Raw genomic sequence first — 24,371 nt, 5'->3', positions numbered from 1 at the left:
TGTGTGTGTGGGGGGGGGTTTCTGTATACAGTGAAGGCAAGTGTATCATTACGCAGGCGGGTGACTAAGGTGTCTAGGAAGGGTAAACAATTGTTCTTTTCCTTTTCCATAGTAAACTGGATTCTTGGATGTAGGCTATTGAGATGACTGAGGAAGGAGTCTAATGTGTCTGGGCCATGAGGCCAAATAGAGAACACATCATGTTCTCTATTTGGCCTCATAAACTATAGCTCGTTTTTCAAAATCTTCCATATAGAAATTAGCAAGGGGAGATCGCATGGCGGTTCCCTCTATCTGCTTGTAGAGTTTGTTCTTCCAAGAAAAATACGTAGAGTTAATGGCAAAGGAAAAGAGATCTAAGATGTCAGAAGGGAAAACTTTTTGTAAGAGAGATAAGGTGTCAATTAAGAGAATATTAGTAAACAAAGAGGAGATATCAAAACTTACCAATATGTCTGCTTTATTCAAGGTTAAATTTTCTATGAGGGCTTTAAAGTGGGTCGAGGTTTTTATATAGGAAGTGGACCTTCCAGTGAGGGGGGGGTCAGAGAGTTGGCCAACTGTTTAGACAGTCTGTAGCAAGGTGCATTGGTGGAATCTACTATAGGTCTGAGTAGGGAATTGGGTTTGTGGATTTTTGGTAAGCCGTAAAATCGGGGGGGACGGGAGCGGAAAGGTTTAAGTTTTTTCGTGATGTCGGGGGGCCAGGAAGATACTTTTTTAAGTAAGATTTTTAATTTTTTAACTTGTGTTTTTGTGGGGTCGTGTTCTAGCGGGATGTAGGGAGCGCGATCGCGGAGGATAATATTCATTTTGCGATTGTATTCACTGGTATTAAGAACGACTCTGGCATTACCCTTATCCGCTCTGGTGATGACGATACTTTTTTCTTTCCATAATTTCAGAAGAGCTGTGCGTTGGGCATACGATAAATTACTTTTTGGAGGCGAAGAATGAGCAAGGATGTTGGCTACGTCTAAACAGCTGGCCAACTCTCTGACCCCCCCCCCTCACTGGAAGGTCCACTTCCTATATTAAAAACTCGACCCACTTTAAAGCCCTCATAGAAAATTTAACCTTGAATAAAGCAGACATATTGGTAAGCTTTGATATCTCCTCTTTGTTTACTAATATTCCCTTAATTGACACCTTATCTCTCTTACAAAAAGTTTTCCCTTCTGACATGTTAGATCTCTTTTCCTTTGCCATTAACTCTGAGTACTTTTCTTGGAAGAACAAAATCTACAAGCAGATAGAGGGAACCGCCACGAGTTCCCCCCCCCCTTGCTAATTTCTATATGGAAGATTTTGAAAAACGAGCCATAGACTCAGCCCCACTGAAACCTTCTATCTGGCTAAGATATGTAGATGATGTGTTCTCTATTTGGCCTCATGGCCCAGACACGTTAGACTCCTTCCTCAGTCATCTCAATAGTCTACATCCAAGAATACAGTTCACTATGGAAAAGGAAAAGAACAATTGTTTACCCTTCCTAGACACCTTAGTCACACGCCTGCCTAATGATACACTTGCCTTCACTGTATACAGAACCCCCCCCCCCCCCCCACACACACACGCAGGCAGATACATTCTCAAACTCTCACACCACCACCTCTCTCAACAATATGGCATTATTAAAACTCTTACCAAGAGAGCCCACAATCTTTGTTCCAGTGGAACCGCCTTCACTACTGAGCTTAACTATCAAAAAAAAAAAATACCTTAATTATCAAAAAAAAATCAGTTCCTCTCCCATTCCCTGTCCTTCTCGTCAACAAGAATTTAAAAATATCATCACCATACCCTACATCCGTGGCACATCCGAAAAAATAGCCAAGACTCTAAAAAAGTACAACCTACACACAGAACATAAGCCTCACCGAAACTTGCTACCTTATCCGTTCTACGAAAGATCAGCTCCCTCCTCTCTCTCTCTCTCTCTCTCTCTCTGCCTGGAGTTTACAAAGTACCCTGTTCCTGTAAGCTGGCGTACTTTGGACAGACAGGCAGATCAAAATCCATCCGCCTAGAGGAACACAAGTCTTACATCTGTAAACACAATTATGGTCATTCAGGCTTGGCTGACCATGTCTTGGACACCACCCACAGAGTATCATGGAAGAAAACCACCATGCTCCATCACAGCAAATCCAAGAAAGAGAGACTATTCTTGGAAGCAGCAGCAGCCCTTAGAAATACGGTTGCATTAAGCTTTCGAAAATTTGGGAAACACTCATCACCATAGATCCTACTTTATATTCCAGGCCACCTACAACCGCCCTTAGAGGGCGCTCCACCTAGATAGGACTTTAGTGTCACCCACGTGGTTGGGTTTAGTATTGTATGATATTTGTGTTATGTTACATTAGTTATTTTTGTAATCCCCGTAGATGTCCTAGTGACTAGGACGAAATATAGGAAATATTAAATTCTTTTTAATCCTTTCTGAGTGTTGCAAAAAATCCATTAAACCTCCAACATCATGAATATTTCTTCGATGAAGTGATCTTATGTAGCTAATTTTGGTCTTTCAACACCTTATCATAAAACTTCCCACACTCCATCACACAATTTTGTCTTACAACTAACATAGCCCTCATTGTCTCAACACTTATTCCTTTGACCTTAGAAATCCTTAGATTTCTCCTTTGAACACATACTGTTCATAACAGAAAATATTCTCTCAACAGGTGTTGTACTTCCTGGAAGATAAAGAATAAACTCTGCAGTATTACAAAAGTCTTGAAAGTCTAGGCGTTGTTCACTCATTTCAGAAAAAATCTGTACCCATCTATCTCATACAGGAATGTTTTATTTATTCCATGTATCCAACTGCCTCACAATTATAGATTTTATGAGGGTCCACTGATCCACAAACGATTATAGGTTATGAATAATAATTTATGATCAATCAATATTAAAGTATATTTATAGTTTTTATTAAAAAGTGACAAAATTGATATTTTTATTAAAACGACGGGACGGCCGGAAATATGGAAAAAAAAAAAAAAAAAGCCGGTACTGTCCCGTTCAAAACGGTACGTATGGTCAGCCTAATCATAATCCTCAAATGTATACTGGCTACAAACACGTGACTCGTTACATGGCATGCACCTTTCGTTTTGAGGTGTCCGTTGACTTCTTTCCAAGGAGTGTATGATCCAGACAGTGTCGTAATTAACCAGAACAGCTAATTCAGAGCTCAGCAAAATTAAAAGCAAATACATTTTTAAAAAAAATATATTTCTTGGAATATAAACATTTCTAAAAATTGAAATATGTATTATTATTATTTATTATTAATATTATTAGTAGAGAAGTGGGAGTGGCATGTAATAATAATAATAATAATAATAATAATAATAATAAAATAATAATAAGTTTACAGTACTCAAAATGGCCTATGAAGAGGAGAATTAAAAAACTTAAAAAATATCGGATGTTCAAGTGAGTTTATTCATGAGTTTTATATTCATGTAAATATTATTTGCTGAAAATCGGATGCTCAAGTGAGTTTATTCACGAGTTATATATTCATGTAAATATTATAATACTCATAAATATTCTATATAAATATTTAAATAAATATTCGATATAAATATTTAAATGAATGCCGTCTTTTCTGTGTGAGCAAAACAGAGAACCTAAAGCTTTATTAGCAAAATAATTGATCATATCCTATCATTATTAAATTCTTTTGAAGTCCGCTACAGGGCGTCAGAATCGTTAAACCTAATCGTTTGGAAGTGTATGATTACGAATTTTAGTCGTAAGTGAGTGTTTTTTTTCCCCCTCTCCCCTGGATATTTTAAATGAAAAGTAAAGTCAAAATATTTTTAGAATTATTAATGTTGTTGTTGATATTATTAAACGATATATTCAAAATGCGCAGAGACTCATTGCAAGAATGAAAGGTAAAGTCAAAATATTTTTAGAATTATTAATGTTGTTGTTGATATTATTAAACGATATATTCAAAATGCGCAGGACAGTAACATTAATTGTTTAGGTTGTGAGGACGGTTGAAATATTGCATTCAATATTTTAACGCATCCAATAATTTACTGGGCAAAAAAGAAATATTCCCATTCAAGTAAAATCATAAATAAATAGAAATATTTATTCATCATTATTTATTACTGTATTAATTTGATTGCATCATATAATGGACGTCGGACAGCATTTTAACGCGCTTTGTGTAATATGAGTTCACTTGCTTAAAATAAGCAAAGCCCAGCTTTACTATTCTCAAATTACAAACTTCTTTCTTTCCCAGTGAAAGTGAAAGGACAGAGAAGGGGAAGAAAAAAAACGAAATAAAGAAAGAGTTCGTTGTTATCCGCGAAACTTCAAACTGTACGCTATCGCTAAAAGCATTCTTTTATAACAATCTCCAGATGTCTAGTCAGTAAACATCGCTTTATGCCAATGTTGTACACAGGAATGGAGATTCGCTTGCTGCTTCAGCTTTTGCTGATGGTTTCGTGTGGAACTGTGATAAACAAGGTTTTAAGATAACCCTGTCACTCTAAAGGTAACATTTTAAAATATTACTTTAGAGTAATGTTGTAAAATGTTATGAGATAGTTAGCAGGTATGAAATATTCTACTTTCCTTGTATACACTTTTATTTATTTTTAGTTGAAAAATGTCAAAGGATTTTTAACTAGCAAAAGCAAACTGTGCTATGTAAATTCCCTAAGTGAACGTCTTTTTAGATCCTTAACTAGGATAACGCGATATGTTCACGAAAGTATTTATATAAACAATTTATAAATATACAAAACATATTTAATATAATATAATTTAATATATAAATAAACTATATATTCTACCAACCTGGATAGATGCTTTAAGCCACTTTTATTGCAGCTACACGCATCAAAATAAAATAAAAAATAAAATATGGAAAGTTACGTAATCAATTCATCCACCCACAGTGCGAATATACTATAGGTTTACAGAAAAACCTTTCATGGGTGGAAGCTACATAAATAGCTAGTGATGCCTTTATTTAATTCGTCCAATCGTTACCTACTGATGTGATATTTTCGGATATTTTCTGCGAGGATAGAGAATTTGATTTCAGCTTTTGAAAGGAAAATCCTTAGTAAATGATAATGATCTTTAGAGGATCAGACCACCATGAATTATACCAAATTCTGTAAAGAACATGCAGCATCTAGTACAGTGTATAATCAAATTCAGTGGTCAGGGCATGTTAAGGTAGCAAGCTCATATTCCAATGTCCAAACTGTAGAAGTAAAGGCCTGGAACAGACATCACTCACTATTTTTAGTGATGAAGCCATGTGATTGATTTAAGTACAATTTCTTATTCTTCCTCATCACGGTGTCCTGTTTTAAATAAGATTTGAAAACATCGCTGTCCTTCTCTTTCGTTTTGATTTTATTTTTAAATTACATCAAAATTTCGGCTAGGTTTTTTCTTCTTCTTTTCTTTGTGGGTATCTGTTTATGTGCTGTACATTTATTCATATTGCATTGGAAAAAATCTGAATAAAAACAACAAAAAAGTTCGGTAATTTTTTAAGAATTTTTCTTTTAGCAATCACAACAAGACTGAAAGTGTTCTTTAACTATGATTACTGTACACATTTATTTATTTATTTTCATTCAACGTGGCGCAAATATCGTGCAAGCGTTTGCGTCATCAATCGACTTGATTTGCTATGCTGTTCGGAAACACAATAGGTTTTTTATCACAAAGTCCATTATGCTGAGTACAGCAGCTCATAAATACAATATAATATATTGTTGTTTTAAATATTATTTGTGAATCTCACTCAAAACTGAGTTAAAATGTAGAAAGTGTAAGTTCTTCGAAAATTTAAATGCAAAATTTTCGTATTTTGTAGTAGGAAGAAAAAAGTTATTTCTGCGAATTTCAACGTAAACGAGGGTGCTTATGATTTCGAATGTCATGTGAATAGTAACTTGGGTTAATGTTACATCATATATTAACGTAACGCTCCAAGTTCGTGGATGATAGCAGTAATTGAGCCCATCGAATGTTCTTATAATCGTTCAGTACAGTATTTCGATAGAACAAATAGGGAGATTCAAACTAACGATTTTGAATCATAGTTTATAAAATGCAAAAATTCATTTTGGAGTCAATAGAAAGTAAGGTCAGAATATGTTCTCATTCTTAAAGCAAACTCAGAACGGGAATGTTGCTCGTAAAGTTATCCTGCCTGTGTTTTTTATTATATTTATATAATATTAATATTATATTCAATTACAATAAATTAATTTATTAATTAAATAAATTAATTTTAATTATTATATTTAATTTTCTTTTCTTTTTCAATTTATACTGTAGGAATAAGACTTCGAAATGGTTCCGTAAATATGTAGACATAAGTCATTAATCATTGCTAAATTATAGGAAACTTTCACAACAGCATAATTTTTATGTGTAGAAAGAATTTAAACTTTTTACTCCGCTCTAGAGTATTTTTGATCACAAATTCAACTTCCATCTTTTCCAAACGTTTGATCACAAAATCAAAATCAATATATATATGAAAAGTTTTTTACCTTGGGGATAATATATATTAAGGGTACCAAGTAATTTTATAAACTTGGTTTTTTACTCGTTCTCCCAAGTAAACAAAAACAGTTAAGTTTGCGCCTGAACGTGGTTCAAGGCGCAAACTTAACTGTTTGCGCCTTGGACTTTAGAGGTAGTGCAACACCAGGGCAACTCATTGCAAAGGTAGATAAAGCTCTGATCATTATTCTTAGTATTTCCCATAATGTAAAACACATCTCACTAAGAGATGTATACTGTTATACATTATGGGTGTGTGTGTGTGGGTGGGTGGGGTCACTACCCAGACCGGTTTCAACCTTTTTTGAGGTCTCCTCAGTGAGTAGCTAGACCCTGAAATATCAAGGTTTTTAGTAATACAGAGCCTTAACTTTACCTTTACAAGTTGCTACAAGGTGCTTTTACTTTGAATAAGAAACTCTGGATGAGATAAAGATGTGAAAAGTTTTTTTTTTTACCTTAGGGATAATATATATTAAGGATAGCAAGTAATTTTATAAACTTGGTATCCTTAATATATATAAATAAATAAACAAATAAATAAATATATATATATATATATATATATACAGGGTGTTCGGGATAAATTTGACATATTTATAATTAATTATATTTTTCCGTAAGTTACATGTATTAACACACACTTCTCTTCATTTAAAAGTTTGGACCCTTCTTCATTCATATACAAGATGTCAGAAAGGATGGATAGCTGGAACCCACCTGAATCATGGAAGAGAATAACTTGTATCATGATGATTCGTGCCCGCCATCAAAATAAGGATATTACGACTGCTGCCCAATGCTCCCTGAATACAGTAAAAACAATCAGGCATGAACTAGAGACTTGCAATGGTGACTACGAGGATGTAGCAAGAAGAAAGATCCCTAGCAGACGATCTGATTGCGTTCGTACAGCAGAATTCCTCGCAAATCTGCAGGAACAGGTGTTGAAGAACCCTGGCATTGGAATTCGGGCTTTGTTCGTGGAGTTGCTAACTGTAGTCAAGCCCTGGATAACAAGGGTAGCCAATGGTAGGCCGTATGTATGGCAGCAGGATTCGGCCCCTTGCCACACCTCTGGGAAAAGTCAAAAATGGTTGTCTGAAAATTTCTACGACTTCACCAGTCCAAATGTTTGGCCTCCAAACTCCCCAGACCTTAACCCCATGGATTATTTTGTATGGGGCGCAGTTGAAAAAGACACCAATCGCACTTCCAGTAATACAAAAGCCCAGTTAATGGATAAAATTAAAACAGTTTTTGCGGCCCTTCCCAGGGAGATTGTAGCATCAGCTTGTTCGAGGTTCCGAAGCAGAATTGAAGCTGTGATCGATGCTAATGGTGGTTATTTTGAGTAAATCTTGTTGATAGTATTGTAATTAACTCTGCCTGTAATGTTTTTTTGTCAATTCATTAAATTTAATAGATACAAAGAAGATTTTCTTTTTCCTTACGAAACTGTCAAATTTATCCCGAACACCCTGTGTATATATATATATATATATATATATATATATATATATATATATATATATATATATATATATATATATATAATGCACTGGTATTATGAAGCCACTGTATTGTTAAAGAAAAAAAAAAAGAAAAGACGATCTTTTGGCAGTGGAAGTCCTGATACCTTTTTACGAAGAAGAAGAATCATCAGTAACAGCTGATATTATTTCATCTTAACAATATGGTTATTCTTCATCCACTGCATTAATGTAGCGTAGCAGTTCTCTCAATTTTAATGAATCAAAATTTTGCTTAATCGATGTTTCATTTCATCGATACGGCAAGAATACGATTACGAACGTATCATTTTATGATTGTCTAATTCAGGAAAGACCAGCCTATGGCGCATGCGTCAAAAGTGGCGAATTGGACTATTAGAAGTGGCTCATTGGACCGCAATGATAATAATCAAAAAGTATTTATACCTATTTATTAAACCTATTTATACAAAAAGTATTAATCAAAAACCGATTTATAGAAAAAGAGCTAAAACTTAGTAATTATTTTTAACGATTTTATTGTTTTGTCTGCAGCTTTTGCGCATTTACTTGTTTGATCCTGAGGCGCAAAGCATTAGCAGCAGCGGGGCATCGCAGGTTTTTGTCAGTCGGTTTACAGTTGATAATTTTGTTTGCAGGTAGTTTATAAGGGTACAAGAGTTGTATGGCGCATCTGAACTTGTTCGTGAAAAAAATATTGGCGCATGGAACTTAAAAGGTTGGCCATCCCAGGTATAATTCATTATAAGCCAGGCTGCAAGGTGATTCCTCGAATTAGCTAAAGAAAATTTTAACGCATTAAAAAAAACAAACAAAAAAAAGACTGTTAACGCAGCTGTTTTCTTACTAACCCATAATGTTTTAAAAACTTACTTTTTTCTCCAAAAAAATGCCTGTGATAACATTTCTTAGGTGAATTCAGTAAACAATGGACCAGCTGTGAAGTTTAAATTTTAAGTATCCATTTCTAACCCATAACTTTCGCAAAGATTCCAAAATAAATGTTTTTAATCTGAATACAGTAGGTACTACTATATTCAGATTAAAAATATTTACTTGGCAATGTTGCATTAGAAAATTTTCATTTATTTTTCTTTCTGGTACAGAAAGAAAAATAAATGAAAATTTTCTATTGTAGAGCATGGGCGAATTCTCCATGCTTGCTAAGCTTGTTGAGCAAGCTCATTACTTGAGAAAGGAGTAATATTTATTTGTTATTAAATGCATGCATTTATAAGCATTACATTTAGGCTTTTATTTTTGTAGACAGAAGACGTCTTAAGCTTGCGCAGCAATAATTGAGCTTTGCGTTGTGTATCGAAGGCCAATGCTTGCTCGTCTAGTCAAAGCTACCTTGACTTGCTCGGTTGTCGGAGCTTCCAGGTCCTCGCTGCAGCGCTGTGATTTCATGCGCGCGCATAGCCATATCCGCTCCCTTCACGTTGTCTCACTCTGTTGCTTAAACACAGGCCATACGCAGTCAACGTAGCTGTAGCCAGTGAGCTTCAGCCAGCCTTTACAAGTGTGCGTGTTGCTTGGGAAAATTAAGTTACAGCCAACTTTTTATGACGATGTTATTGACTAGTTCATAAAGAAGAACCGTAGGGTAGAATTTGTATCCAAGTAGCTAAATTGAGAAAGATAGAATATCATTTGTAAAATAAATGTTGTATTTGTATGATTAAATGTACATAAATTTCTAAATATATAGTTTTAAATGGTCAGTAATTCATTATTCCGCTAATCAGACTTCAGTCACACCTTTCGCTTCCTGAATGATAACAAGAGCAAGCGTGAATTTCAAGACCAGCATTCTCCCCGTTGTAGAGTCATTCTGAATGTAGGATTTGCTTTTGTTTGATTCACACTCCCCCCCCCCCCCCATGTGAGTCAGTGGAGTTAGAGAATTGGAAATGATCGCTACTAATGAAATAATGAAATATTGGCCGAGTGATTAGCGTATCCGCTCTGCAACCAACAGGCTGCGGGTTCGAACCTCCCCCCCCCCCCCTTGTCATGGATGTTGTGAATGTCTTTAGGTGGGAGATGAATTTCATTGTCTACTGCGAGATCACCTCCCTGATTATTGGAGATCTGCAGTCGCTTGAAAAGTTCTACGTTTGGTCTCTAGAATAGGGTTTTCGGACTATGAATAAATAAATAAATAAATAATACAAAACATGCATAAATTAATAAAAAAAAAAAACACAATACTTAGCTCAACGGTACGGATGTACTATTGGTTTTTAAAAGCCGGCCTGGTTGGCCGAGTGGTTAGCATATCCCTTCTCCAGCCAAGAGGCTGCGGGTTCGAATTCCGCCTAGGGCATGGATGTTTGTGATTGTCTTTCACCTTCATACGTTCATTCATGCAAATATGTATACAGTCTCTTAAGATGGACTGGGTCACTAAGGGAGAAGTAGACCTAATTCTCCCGCAGTGGAAGAAAGCTTCGCCTTGTAGTGGATGAAAATATAGGCTGATCATCATAGGTTTCTAAAAACTTTTCGTGGAGTGGGTACATAAAAACACATTAATTAAAATTAACTGAATTTCAAAGATTTCGTTAATTTGATTAAAGAAGTATTAAAAGATGCTTGGAGTCTGACTAAATATATTAATGAAACTTAATTGTAAAGTTTTTCACAGTTTTTAAATTATTTTTTATATGTTTAATTTGTATTTTATGGGATAACCGTCTTTTCAAATTTGTAATGCGACATTGCCAACCTGTTGTCGTTTAAAAATAAATTAGAGGGAAATGATACAACTTAACAGTTTAATTTTGCTTTTAGAATTGTTTAAATCTTTTCTGTTTTCTTATTAGAATGTGATTGTATTCAGATCCTCCGCTTTCCTCTAAGGACTCAGAAAAATGCGATCGGCTTCAGATCATTATTTCACAATCCAAATTCAAACCAGCGTTCCTCTTTCATTTCTTCTACTTCTGTCTCTGGTGTTTCATAATGTTTCATCAACTACTACAACTTCTAACTATTATAGTGGCTTCATGTTTGCAATTAAATGCATTCATTTCTTCCTTTCTCAGGGTAAAATATGTTCCCGATTTGCTATTTATAATATCATAAATAAATAAATATGGTAGCAGTTTATCTTTCCTGAGAATATGATGGCAGTTATTCCTACCTCAGAAAGTGGAGACCATACCTTCGCTTATTTTTTTTCCTTTAATTTTTTAAAATCATAAAGTTGTAATTTTGTATAAATGTTCAGCCGCTTCGAAATGAAATCATTTTCTAAATTAAAAAAAAAAAAGTCCGTGCCGAGTCTTTCCCAACAGATTTTTTATAAACAGCAATCTTAAAAAACGAATAATGTAGTATTGCATGTTATAAAATGTTGCTACCGTTTGCAGCTGAATATTTGATAATTAAATGCGTCAAAGTGTACTGATTATATTATTTGAGGATTAGTTGCAGATGCTACCTCAGAGCATCAAGGAAAAAAATCCCATATTCTTGGAACAAAAATGTAATATTTATTTAGCTTTTTAAATTCGTATGAACTTTTCAGTGTTTGTCACTGCCATTATTAAGATGATTTGTAGTAGGAAATCCCCCCCCCCCCAATCACCCACTAATTTCCTGGTCGTTATGGGTATCTAGATATTTGTGATGTTAATTAACGTACAGAAAAATATTGTTAAAAATTCGATTTTTAATATAAATACTGTTTCTTAATATAATTACTATAATGTTTTAGTACAAAACTGATATTTATTATTATACCATTTTCTAAATAATTTTTTCAAAATGTAATTAAAATTAAAATTCCAAATGAATATTTTTATTTTACTCCGGGAATCTGGTATCTTACCAATTAAAACACTGTGCTAAAGAGGTGGACCACCGTGAATAACGTGTTTTAATGGCAGCGTTATGTTTCCATATTTAAATACAAGTTGGCTTAATTTCAGGCAACTTGCATTTGATTCACGCCAAACTCTTCAGCCAGGAAAAAAAAAAAAGTGCACCATAAGGCATTGCATGGAAAATACCTTCACAGCATAGAGGACAGCCCTGACAGCTACTTGACCTGGCAATGGTTGACAAATGAAGCACTAAAAAAAGAAACAGAATCTGTAATTTTTGCATCGCAAGAACAGGTCATTAAAACCAACGTTATGAAGGCAAAAATACAAAAAAATTCAAGAAGACAGTAAATGAGATTGTGCAAAGAAAAGGAAGAAACGGTAGACCACATTATAATGGATGCAGCAAAATCGCACAAATTGAGTACTGTAAAAGATATGATAACGTAGCTAAGATAATTCATTGGCATTTATGTAAAATGTTTGGGTTTAAAGTATCTAAAGACTATTGGAAGCATAAAGTTCACTAGAAAGTGGTTGAGAATGAAAAAGCTAAAATACTCTGGGATTTCAAAATCCAGACTGACAAAAGCTTGGAATGTAATACACCCGATATAACAGTGGTTGAAAAAAGTGAAAACAAGGGTGTTGAGTTTATCGAAATATCAGTACCTGGAGATAGTCGGATTGACGACAAAGAAAATGAAAAAATTACAAAGTATCGCGATTTGCAAGCCGAAGTTGAATGAATCTGGCAAAAGAAAACGAAAGTTGTCCCCATAATAATAGGTGCTTTAGGCGCCATCCCTAAAACATTGAAAAAACATCTAGAAGCACTCGAGTTAGATGGATTAAACATTGGGCAGCTGCAAAAGGCCACTTTGTTCAGCACAGCTTTCATTTTCAGAAAGTATTTCCGCAACTCATAGGCCCTTTGGGTAGTGCTTGAATTAGTGGAATATAACCAGCCTTTTACTTAAGACTGAGGAAGCAAATCACGCTTTGATGAATATTATATATATATATATATATATATATATATATATATATATATATATATATATATATATATATATATATATATATATATATATATATATAATATTATATAACAGTGGCTATATATATATATATATATATATATATATAAACAGTGGGGACGGGGGATGTTACAGACACAAGGACGCTTGACTGCTCCCTTTTCTCCTTTCATTTCAACGCACTGGAGATGTTACTACGTGTAAGAGCACTTCTATCTTTACGAATAACCTCTTCTTCTTCTTCAGTACGTATTATTCTTCGAATAGCATCTATTACTATTCAAATAGCAGAAGAAAGAAGAAAAACGAAACTTCAGAGAAACAAAGAAAGGGTTAGACAACTGATTTCAGATTTCCAGAGACAGACTGAGAAAGATAAGGAAAAACATCTAACTAAAAGGTGCAAGGAAATTGAAGAAAGTAACATTACCGATTTATCTTTAGAAAGATAAATGAAATTACAGAAGCGTTTATCCCTTTATTAGGGGATGCAAAAGTAATTCGGGAAAATGCTTGATGGAAGGGGAAGCAGTGAAAAAAGATGGAAAGAGTATGTAGAAGATTTGTATAAGAAAGATATTTGATATTTATATTGAAGGAGAATTTAAAAGACGAGAACTTGTTGAAGAACCCATGATAATGAAAAGTTAAATGATATCAGCAATGGAACAGCTGCCAAAAGGAAAAGCTCCTGGAGTTGATGGAGTGGAGCAGCTAGGGATGAAGTCGTGAATATTAACTTCAATTTGTCAACATGTTTGGAAGAAAATATACTGGCCTAGAGATTAGAAAACATCAATATTCATTCCGATTTCTAAAAAATCAAATCCCAGAGATTGCGAGAATTACAGAACCATCGCTTTAATTTCATATGCAAGTAAAGTTATGCTAAAAGTGATCCAACAAAAGCTGGAACCATACGTGAACAGAGAAATGCCATAAGAACAGGTAGCTTTAGGAGATGTTGAGGGACTAGACACCAAATAGCAAACATGAGCTGGATTATGGAAAGAACAAGAGAATTTCAGAAGGAAGTATTCGTCTGTTTTATTGATTATAAGAAAGCTTTTGAATATGTGGATCATAATAGACTGTGGATTGTAATGAGATCCATAGGAATACCTGAGCATCTAATTCTTTTGATAACAGAGCTGCATGACAAACAAGAAGCTTCAGTAAAAATAGTCTTTGGAGCACAATATTCCAGTGGAAAAAGGAGTTTCAGCAGGGTTGTATACTGTCGTCCTGTCACTTTAATATTTATAGTGAATATATTATGAGAATGGATAACTTAGACAAAGATCCAGCTGGAATTAAGATTGGTGGCATAAAATAAATAATTTAAGATATGCAGATGATACAACCCTGATAGCAGAAATTAAGGAAGATTTGGAACGGCTGATTCTATTGGTTACGAGGGAAAGCAACAAAGCTGGGCTTAATTTAAACATCAGCAAAACCAAAGTGATGGCTTCTATCCATTTAGATAAATTTATAATAGAGGGAGATAAAATAGAGATCGTTGAAAGTTATGATTTACTGGAATACAGAATAAGAAATTATGGTAAATGTGAAGATGAAATTAAAAGAAGGATAGTCATCGGGATATTATTAAAGATAGAGTAGGACCACGAAAATTAGAATTGTCAAAGCAATTGTATTTTCTGCAGTGATGTATAAATGTAAAAGCTGGATTATCAAGAAGAAAGACGGAAAGCGAATTGATAGGTTTGAATTATGGGCGTAGAAGAGACTCTTAAGAACCCCATGGACTGCAATATGAAGAATAAGACAGAATGCTCCTTGGAGGCAATATTCGCTAAACAGAAGTTAATGCGCTTTGGGTTATTATGCGAGCAGATGAATCATTGGAAAAAGAAGTTATGTTGGAGAAGATTGAGGGGCGGTATGAGAAGGAGAAGAAGACTGCAAAAGAGCTGGATGGACAACATAAAGGAATTTACCAACTTGAACTTACAATTGCTGAAAGAAAGGATGCATGAAGAGTCTTTGTTCACAAAATCATCCAGAGTCGAAAACGACTGGATGGCACATCCTTGCAGTTAATATCCCTACCCCACTAAAGTTCTCTATTTGAGCCTATGACTGCCATTCTTCTCATTATTTCCTCCCGGGAAGAAAAAAAAAACAAAAAAACATACCATTTAACATCACAACACCTCCCGGCAGTGGCGCAATCATGATTTAATCTTAGGGGGGCGGTCGAGTTGAGTAGACGATTTGAGAATACACTCTACGCATCGCATACGACCTATGACTGAGCATCTGCAATGATCGCTAATTCATAAGTAGCACAGAAATAGAAGACACGACACAACGTAAATAAAAAAATTAATTTTAATTAGGAAGAGATTTTTGGAAACTTTTCTAGTGTTTTTTTTTTGTTCTTTTTCTTTCAGGGCCCCTTAGTACCCCCCCCCCCCTCTGGGTGAGACCCTGCCTCTCGGAATCTATTAAGATGGGAACGCTGTATAATGATTTTGTGTCGAGATCTAAATGTGGTCGTATATGCAAAACTGCAAAGAAAGTGAACACAAATTTTCTACAGCGGTCTTGGCGTCGAGCGAGAACCAGCTAGCTGTGAAAGATGATATGTTATTCACGCGTCGATTTTGCAATTCTTATTCCTCACACATCTACTCTTATCCGTTCTCATTCCTCAAACTTTTGCTGCCAGCACTTCCTGCGATGCAGTCCCATTTGTACTTGACATCAGCATAGTATGCCGCATTATCAGCAGAGTCCCGCGCTCTAATTTACTTTAAGCAACTAGCGATGCGATTCACTGGTCAAATTAACCTGTTTATTCCCATGCCAGTTACGCTTCCTGTTCATATCAGAAGTGTCTTTCTTTTCTGTTATCTTCTTTTCATAAAGTCGTTTTTATTTTTTGATAGACACAAGGAATTGCTCCAGGATGTTCATAGATGTGGCAGCGAAGCTATCTGTGATCGGAGTTATTGGCATAGTGCAGTGTTTCCCAACCTGTGGTCCGCGGACCCCCGGGGGTTCTTGAGTAATTCAAAGGGGGTCCGCGGGATAGTTTATTTTCATTAGACTTTATCTTATCATGTTGCTCAGACCTGTTGTTCACACCTGGCCTAATTGATATGTTCATATTCTTCCGAATATCTCCATTTATAACAGTATTGCATTGTCATAAATGATACATTTAGTGTTGTAAATTTGTAATTTATTACTAAGATAATAAGCCGAAAGGCTATTTTACCGGCGAATTTGTTAATCGAAAGGGAGATGGTAAATCCCGTTTTATTTTATAGCCGGGTCCGAAACTCGGATCGAAATCCATCGAAATCCATAGAGTTTCATGCCGAAAAAACTATCGGCGAGCCCAAGTGTAAATCCATAGAGTTTCGGCATGAAACTCTATGGATTTCGATGGATTTCGATCCGAGTTTCGGACCCGGCTATAAAATGAAACGGGATTTACCATCTCCCTTTCAATTAATTGTAATTTATTACTTCATATTTATGATATGTAAAATATAAAAAATTTCCATTTTGGATTTTATGGAGGCCGCGATAAATTAACATTCACTACAGGGGGTCCGCGACATCAAAAAGGTTGGGAAACACTAGCATAGTGGATGGATTCACAGGCTCAGAATGCGGGTACACCCAAATTTTGGTAAGGCTTGCTAAAAAAAATAAAAAGATATTCCACAAATGTTACTGTAATAAACTTGTTTTTATTATTTATATTTTTTTTATTTTTCTCACCTTCCTATTTCATGGAAAGAAGCAAATCTAGTTCGCAAATAAAAAAAATATATATATCATCATCATCATCATCATCATCAAATTCCTGCCATGTACCCTCAAGGGGTGTACAGGATATGACAGTACTACATGAAAAAACTACATCATTACTAACTTCCTATCTACAATTTTCCTCCAAATCAGTCTGTTACTTGTCAAGACTCCAACATTATCAGATCTTATATTTCTATCGTCTAAGGCACTTTGTACCGTATCAATCCACCTATATCTTGGTCTTCCTCTGGGTCGTTTTCCTGCCAACCTGGCAGAGAACACTTGTTTTGCTAATCTTTCCTCTCCCATTCTATTTAAGTGACCATACCATCTGAGATTAGCTCTGCTAACGCATTCCTGGATGCTGACAATGTCAAATATATATATATAAGAAATTTTAAAGACTTTTTGTATTATCAAAGAGCTATGCAGTATTATATTTTTTTAAAGTTTACATTTTTCTATAATTTTAGTAAACGAAACCATTTTGAAATAACAATGGTTTAGGATTAAACATTTTCCATTTTTGTTTATGTCAATCCCACCTGTGAAAGGCTGTAAACTTATGGCATTTAATACATCCAGTTAGTGAATGGAAGACTAAGGATCAGAATAAGCTAACAGCCGCTCTAGAGAGATCAAACATGGAAGTTTTTCAAACCGTTTCACGCTGAAAACAGGGATAATCTCACACCAGGCAACGAAAATCGTTGTGTTATCTAAACGCATTCACAGATATTTGCACAGCAGATGGAGATGCTATTCGATCTAATTCTTTGGTGGTACACTTTCCAGAACTACAAGGATTATTACTTGTATGTAATGTGAGAATGTGTTCATAACTACGAATGGACTTATATATTTTCCGAATACTGTATAAATAAAAAAAGTTTTCTATTGAATTAATTAATACCATTAAAAATAGCCATCTATCTCCCCGAACTGTATTATATATTGGGAAGGGCGCCAACATTACGAGTATTTGCGGAGATACCGAATTTTCTTCTGCGCCACTGATGGAGAGTAGCTTGCTTGAGTCGCATCGTTTATTTAATGGGTGTAAAAATGTATTGATTTAACTGGTCTTAAATGTTTAGGAGGTACTCTTTCTTTGTCCTCGGAGTTTGCTATTTTCTAGGAACTGGAAATGGGTGATAGGTTAGAACTGGCAGTGGAAAAAAAGGGACGTCTCTCAATTAGAATGGATCGGAGGATTAAAACAGCAAAAGGCCATAATAAGTTTTGGGATGAAAATGGGTATGTAACGAACAGCAGTGTGAAAGTAGGTAGTATTGTTGGGATGATTTATCTGGGTTTTTGTGTTATACGAGGATGGGGATCTTGGAAGTTCTGATAAATACCTAGACATTATATTAAAGCAACTGATATAACCACAAGAAAGAACATACTAGTAGGAGAATTATGAGATAATTGTGTTCTTATATCCTCGTATGTTCTTTCTTCTGGTTAGATCAGTTTTTTTAATATAGTTTTTGTTTTAGGTGTTTGAGAACTAGTATTTTTTGTGTCGTGAATTCATATTTTATACGAGTACAGTACTAGAAAACACTATCTTTATCCACCTGACTATTCACTCTAACCACGTGATATCGTCACCTGTAAGTTATCTCATTGTTAAAGGGATTTTCAATATTCTATTGCGTACAGAGTTTACTCCAGAAGTTATATAAAATATTGTACAAGGGTCACTCTTTACGCACGATGGTATTTGGAAATTTTACTGAGTATTTCAGGAGTGTGTCGATGAGACCAATGAACAGGAGCATCTCTTTGAAGTGGATTTCCATCTCGAAAATTATACGCCACTCACCAAATAATAATTATTCAGGAAAAAAAAAATAGTATCAACTTCGAAAAATATCCTAATATTCTTAAAAGTAAAAAAAAAAGAAGCATATTTCCGTAATCCCTGTTTCAGGGTACTTTTTATTTTGTGAGAAGTAAGACTGGTTATCATGAATAAAGTCGAAGTCATTAAGTATATCGAGTTAAATAAATTAGAAAAATTCTCAAGTTGGAAGTATGCATTTCATGAAAATTATAGGTGCTATGAATGATTTCCTTAATTTCCAGGATATGTAATTTCTCAATATTAATTCGCTCGCTGGTAGTAACCGTGTTTCATGCATCGGTAATTATCCGAGCTTAGCATGCTTTAACGAATTTCGATCAAATTTTTGGCTCTGCGAGTTGGATGATGAACAGTTTGTAATGACATGTTTCACACAGAAGACTGAAAAACGAGCATTTTAACATGCTGCTGTAGTTATTGAAGAATTTAAAAAATGTTTAAACAAAGTAATTACAAAGACGCACTATTTGAAATATTTATTTAATATGAAATCAAATCGAAAGAAGATTAGCACATGTTAAATGTGAAACTCATAAAGATGGAATGAAAGTAATGCTTCACCTTTCTGTATTCTTATCACAAACCTGACAAAGTCCTGGCATTCTTACAGAAGTTTCATTGAGTGTACCAAAATAAGCACAGTTACTAAGCACGTGCTCGCCACTTAACTGGCTATTACGAGGACCTACAAGCGCAACGTGAAGCGAACAGCCTTAACTTCTCTCTTTGAATTAAAGCGGGAACAATGTGGTTATTATTTCTCATGTCGCAAGTCACTGAATCACATCATTCTTTCACACGGACGTGTTGTGAAGGTGACAGATCCAAATGTCTTTAATTGTTCAGCGGTCTCTGTGTAAAGCCAAGCATGATCCACATGTTATTATATAAAATGCTTATTTATTCTCAACTAGCATGAACTTCCTCTTTCACGATTTGTTTAGTAGTCAAGAAAAATTCATATTCTTTCTCTCCAGAAAGAAAAAAAAAACCTTTAACTATACATTTATTTATGTATTAATTATTTTAATTATTAATCCTTAATTATTTTAAGACCTCACTTGGACTATTGTGCGCAGGTCTGGTCTCCTAGTTTCCTTTGTGATTCTGATATATTGGAGAGAGTACAAAGGACAGTGTTAAAATGATATCAGGATTGTGGAATACTGAGTATGAAGACAGATTGAGAATTTGTAGAGTGCAGACACTAGCAAACAGGAGAAAGAGGGGTGATATGATTGAGACTTACAAACTTCTGAAAGGGTCAAAGAGGATTTCAATTGATGGAATTTTTCAATTTATGGAGGGTGAGGAAAGGATGAGAGGACATCCTTGGAAGCTGAGAATGAAGGCCGCCAAGAAGGGTGTGAGGGCTAGATTTTTCTCTCAGAGGGTGGTGCGTAATTGGAATGAATTGCCATTGGATGTTGTGAGTGCAAGCAGTGTGAATGAATTCAAGAATAAGTATGATAGCGGGTGTGTGTGTGTGTGTCTATGACTGAACGATGAGTCTCTGACTCACTGGAGGTCTCTCTTAATAATAATAATAATAATCGTTTTATTTTATTATGAACATAGGCTTTTGCTACTTCTTATAAACCACTTATAGCTTTTAAAGAGTACTCTTTAGTCAAATATTTATATATTTGGACATATACATTCTGAGCTACTTATTTTTGAGCCATGGCGAATAGCAAAGTTTAGTTTTGTGGACATTCAGATTGGCTTTTGTTTGGTTCAGCTGATATTACGACGAAAGCATAGTATCTGTGACATTTTTTATGTCTATTAATTAAATATATTCTCCTACCAGTTTTTCCTTTTGTGGAATGCAAAACCCGAGTTTCCGGGAATAAAAATAATTCCACTTTGATATGAGGTAGCTAAAGGTTCCAATCGATGGACAAATATCATGTCCTCCTTACTACTCTTTCACTTTCGAATGGTGCTAATATCAGATGAAATCTCTTTATGGCTATTCTTTGCATTAGCCTGATTTCAACCCAGACCGTTTTAAACAAAAAGGCATGGACCGCAGCATGTCTTAATACTATAGAGTCGCTTTGTACTTTTCTCTGATCCTTCTTGTCAGATAACCATAGTAGAATCTCTTCATATTAACTTAGAGAATCACTAAATGGTGATATTTGTACTTAATTTGGTTTATCTATTATTAATTTTTCCCCATTCTCTAACAATCTCATATACAAAACAACCATATACAAAAAGTTAAAAACCTGTAGTATGTTAGTAATAATGGAAGGACAGGCAGGGCAAAATTACTTATTTATGTATGCACCATCAAAATACCAGATATCATTAAAAGCCAATCTGTTTGAATGATTTTTCTTAATGCATGTGTATAGACTTTTCTTCTTTTTAACTGTAACAACAGCACCTTTCATGTGCTTGCAAAGAATCTATAATTTTCTTAATATTGTTCCTCGAACAGATTTAAAAAAAAAAAAAGTGTTGAGCTATATATTCCAGTAACAAGGATGGAGTGAATCGGTCAGAAACACCAGTTAATCAATCTAGTCAATTTCCTCTGAACAGAGTCAACACTTTTGTAGAGTTTTTAGGATTTTATTGATTAATAAAAACATTAATAAAAAAGTAGTCTTTTATTAATAAAACATTAATAAATGGTCGCCTTCAGAGTGTTTTAAGTAATGCAGTACCGAATCAATGTGAAGGGATGCACGCTTCGCATGCTATTATTAGTGTTTTTAACTTCAGAGACTTTATTCTTACTCAAACTAAAGCAGTGCATTTTTAATTAAATAAAATTTGGTCTTTGATTAATTAAGAAATTCAAATTATAATCATATATAATAATAAGATATAAAGAACTTATAATTTCGACCCTTACTTGGCCTTTTTATTCTTCAGCCGATTCCTGATTTAATCTGAATTCGGGTTTTTTAAGTAGTTAGGTTGGCGAAACTTGAGATGTCGGAAATTGTCTGTCACTCACACTTTCGTTCTATGCAAACCTGCTTGAGATTGCATTGAATAACGGGCTCAAAAAGTCCTGTCTTCTTATCAAAATAAAATAAATAAAAGAAAAACGTACATTATCTAAAATAAACTAAACGAATAAACTATATAAAAACCCAGAAATAATCAAACAATACTGAAAGTGTTATAGGAAGAAATTGAAATGTCCATCATTCATAGTATAATCGATTGATTGATAGATTCGATTCCCGTTAAGGACGCGAGGAACATTTATGAGGACTTTTCAGATTGAAGGTGAATTACTTAGCAAAGTGTGGAATCAAAGTGTTTTATTTTATTCGGGAACTTTTTTGCACTATTCAACTGCTTCGGAATACTTTTCAATAATCCAATCTAACGCAAGGAAATTAAGAATTTTTCGCAAGTCTAGATTCGTGTCTCCTGAAGTTTACCAAAAGTAAATTCACCGCAATGAAAATACAACAGATGAATACAATATGTGAAAGGAAAACTTTAAGAAAACTAGTTAATAAAACAACATTTGATGAATAAAAAATGAGAAAATTTATGAAAATTGTCAGTTAAAACCCATAAACGAATGGATGAAAAAAAGAGATCATCAGAATATGCTAAAAATATTAATAGAATGGTTCAAAAAAGATTAGTAAATCAAATAACGATGGGCTTGCATCGAAGTATCGCAAACGAAACAAGCTGATGTCTCGAGAAAGATTTTTTTTTTTTTATTGGATGAAATTGAATGTGCACGCTTAGTATCTTTTCAATCAATTGTAACTTCCCCAGATTAAACTTCAAATGCTTAATCTCAGTTCCAACGCTAAACTGTCACGGTATATCGAACTCAAAAAGTCTGAAGATGTAGTTATTAGCGATGCACGGTAGATGGAGTGCAGAGCATCATGAAATCAATATACGCGGTTATTTCTGAAGTAAACTTCTGCTCTTTGAAATTAATAGTATAGTGGGTTTCAGGGCAAATAGATCAACGTCTCTTGTGTAGCCATGCAATGATTTTGTTTGCTGGGTATGTTACCATTCTCCTCTTCATTTCCACCCAGACTTTGTGTCATGAGAATGAGCATGAAAAAGAAGAAAACAAAACGTAAGATATATATATATATTTTTTTTCTTGTTTTTATCCATTTTATATTGGTTGATTTTTAATGAACAAACTTCTCTATAATTCCGATTAAATATCTGAATGCTATGTATTATTGAGATGATCAGCTTACGCAATTTAAATGCTTTGTGATTATAAAAGCAGTGTACATCGGGTTTTAGCAAGAAATGTATTCTAATTCAGAAAAAAAAAATGTTAAGATGCATGCATGCATTTTTATAATGTCTATAAATTCTAAACTATAATATATAACTTATGAAATTACATTATGGCTTATTGTAATATTTAAGACCGGATATTAGTTGATGAAATATTTAATTTAAAATCTGAATAGGAAACCAGTTTAGCTATGCCAAGTGAGTGCACTGTTGTTTCATGGGAAACTGCCATACGTTAGGAGGTCGTGTTTTCTAAATGATTCATCCTTGGAATACGCCAAGCATGAACTTATTAATAGGAATTTTTATTTTTATATCTGTGTGTCTATCTGTCTGTCTGTATCTGTCCACGAAATGCATAGCAAATATCAAACTTCTGTAATCATTTACACGATCCTATTTGAAAAGAAAATTTTCATTTAATTTTATAAGATATTCTGCAATTTTCTTTGTTTTCATTTGATTTATTTTCAATGTTAAGTCGACAGTTCCATCATTTGTCCTTTCCCAAAGTAGTAAAATGAAATAATTCTTGAATTTTGTTATTTACTATGATTTGTTGGCAAATAGGCAGATGCAAAAGAATTGATTTTTTGTAATAGACTTTTTTTTTTAAATTTTACACTCTAAGCTGGTATTCAAAATCACTTTAAACTGATAGACATCCCTACATTCTGAGGTGGATGATAATTTGTTCAAGGAAATGTAACTTTCAAATTGGCATGAATTTTCAACTATTTTTTCCCTAAACAAACAAACAAACAAAAAAAAAACAACTCAATATGTGACTTATTACCATTCGTTTGCGATTAAACCATAGATATTTCTTGAAAACTGCAGCTTGCAGGTATTTAGATCTAATCTAATAAGAAAAGTATTGATTTAATCAATACCTCCATCACCTACATAATACTCTAATCAATAAATTACACGATATCGTGTAGAATTACACATACTTTACTATATCAACCTGGTCACGTTATGATACACAAGATCAATAAAAATTCCCGTTTCCTGTTTTTCAAAGAGTCTAAAAGATCCTGTAAGATACTATGCAAATATTATTTAAAGATTTAATGAAATGTTACCTTTCTATCTCTCATATAATGAAACTGGCAGGGCTTATTGCTATGAAAGAACTTGTCATGTTCAAAGTTATTTAATTAATGCACTGAAATAAAATTTATGGTATATTATTTGGAAGAGGATAATGTTGAGTAAAGAAAAGAGATTTCGAAAACTATTTACAAGTGCTCTCCACTTCAGCTTTATATTTATTATTTCACTTTTTTTTTTAATTTTCTCCTTTTCGTACTATGTCATTTATTATTGTGCGTTTTCATTCATTATTTTAGTTTTGGTTTTTTATTATTTCACGCAAACTATATAAATTTCTGTACCAAGCAGCTGTCTGATCTGAGGCCAAACGTCTTGTTTAAAATTGAATGTGTGCACTCCTGTATACATCCATTGAAGTTT

The 24,371-nt window shown here is 34.1% G+C and overlaps 2 protein-coding genes across 5 annotated transcripts in view; one reads left to right on the top strand and one right to left on the bottom strand.

The window, feature by feature from the left end:
- LOC150098939 (glycine receptor subunit alpha-2-like) overlaps positions 1–24,371 on the top strand; it is a 146,807-nt gene that overhangs the window by 55,826 nt on the left and 66,610 nt on the right. For 2 of the 3 annotated variants that reach the window (XM_090405532.1, XM_090405531.1), the window contains exon 1: positions 3,782–3,915. The exons of the other annotated variant lie outside the window; for it this stretch is intronic. The gene's annotated coding sequence lies outside the window, so the exon portion shown is untranslated. Of the gene's footprint in view, positions 1–3,781; positions 3,916–24,371 lie in introns of those variants that run through there. 3 annotated transcript variants of the gene reach the window in all.
- The window catches only part of tmod (tropomodulin), a 240,965-nt gene that overhangs the window by 211,605 nt on the left and 4,989 nt on the right, over positions 1–24,371 (bottom strand). The window lies entirely within an intron of this gene.

The sequence above is a fragment of the Typopeltis vanoorti genome, chromosome 15 (genome assembly GCF_054136105.1).
Source record: "Typopeltis vanoorti isolate ZY-2024b chromosome 15, IOZ_Tvanoo_1.0, whole genome shotgun sequence".
Taxonomy (NCBI): Eukaryota; Metazoa; Arthropoda; class Arachnida; order Uropygi; family Thelyphonidae; genus Typopeltis; species Typopeltis vanoorti.
Note: the sequence above shows the minus strand (reverse complement) of the source record. Positions and strands in the feature narration are given on the sequence as shown.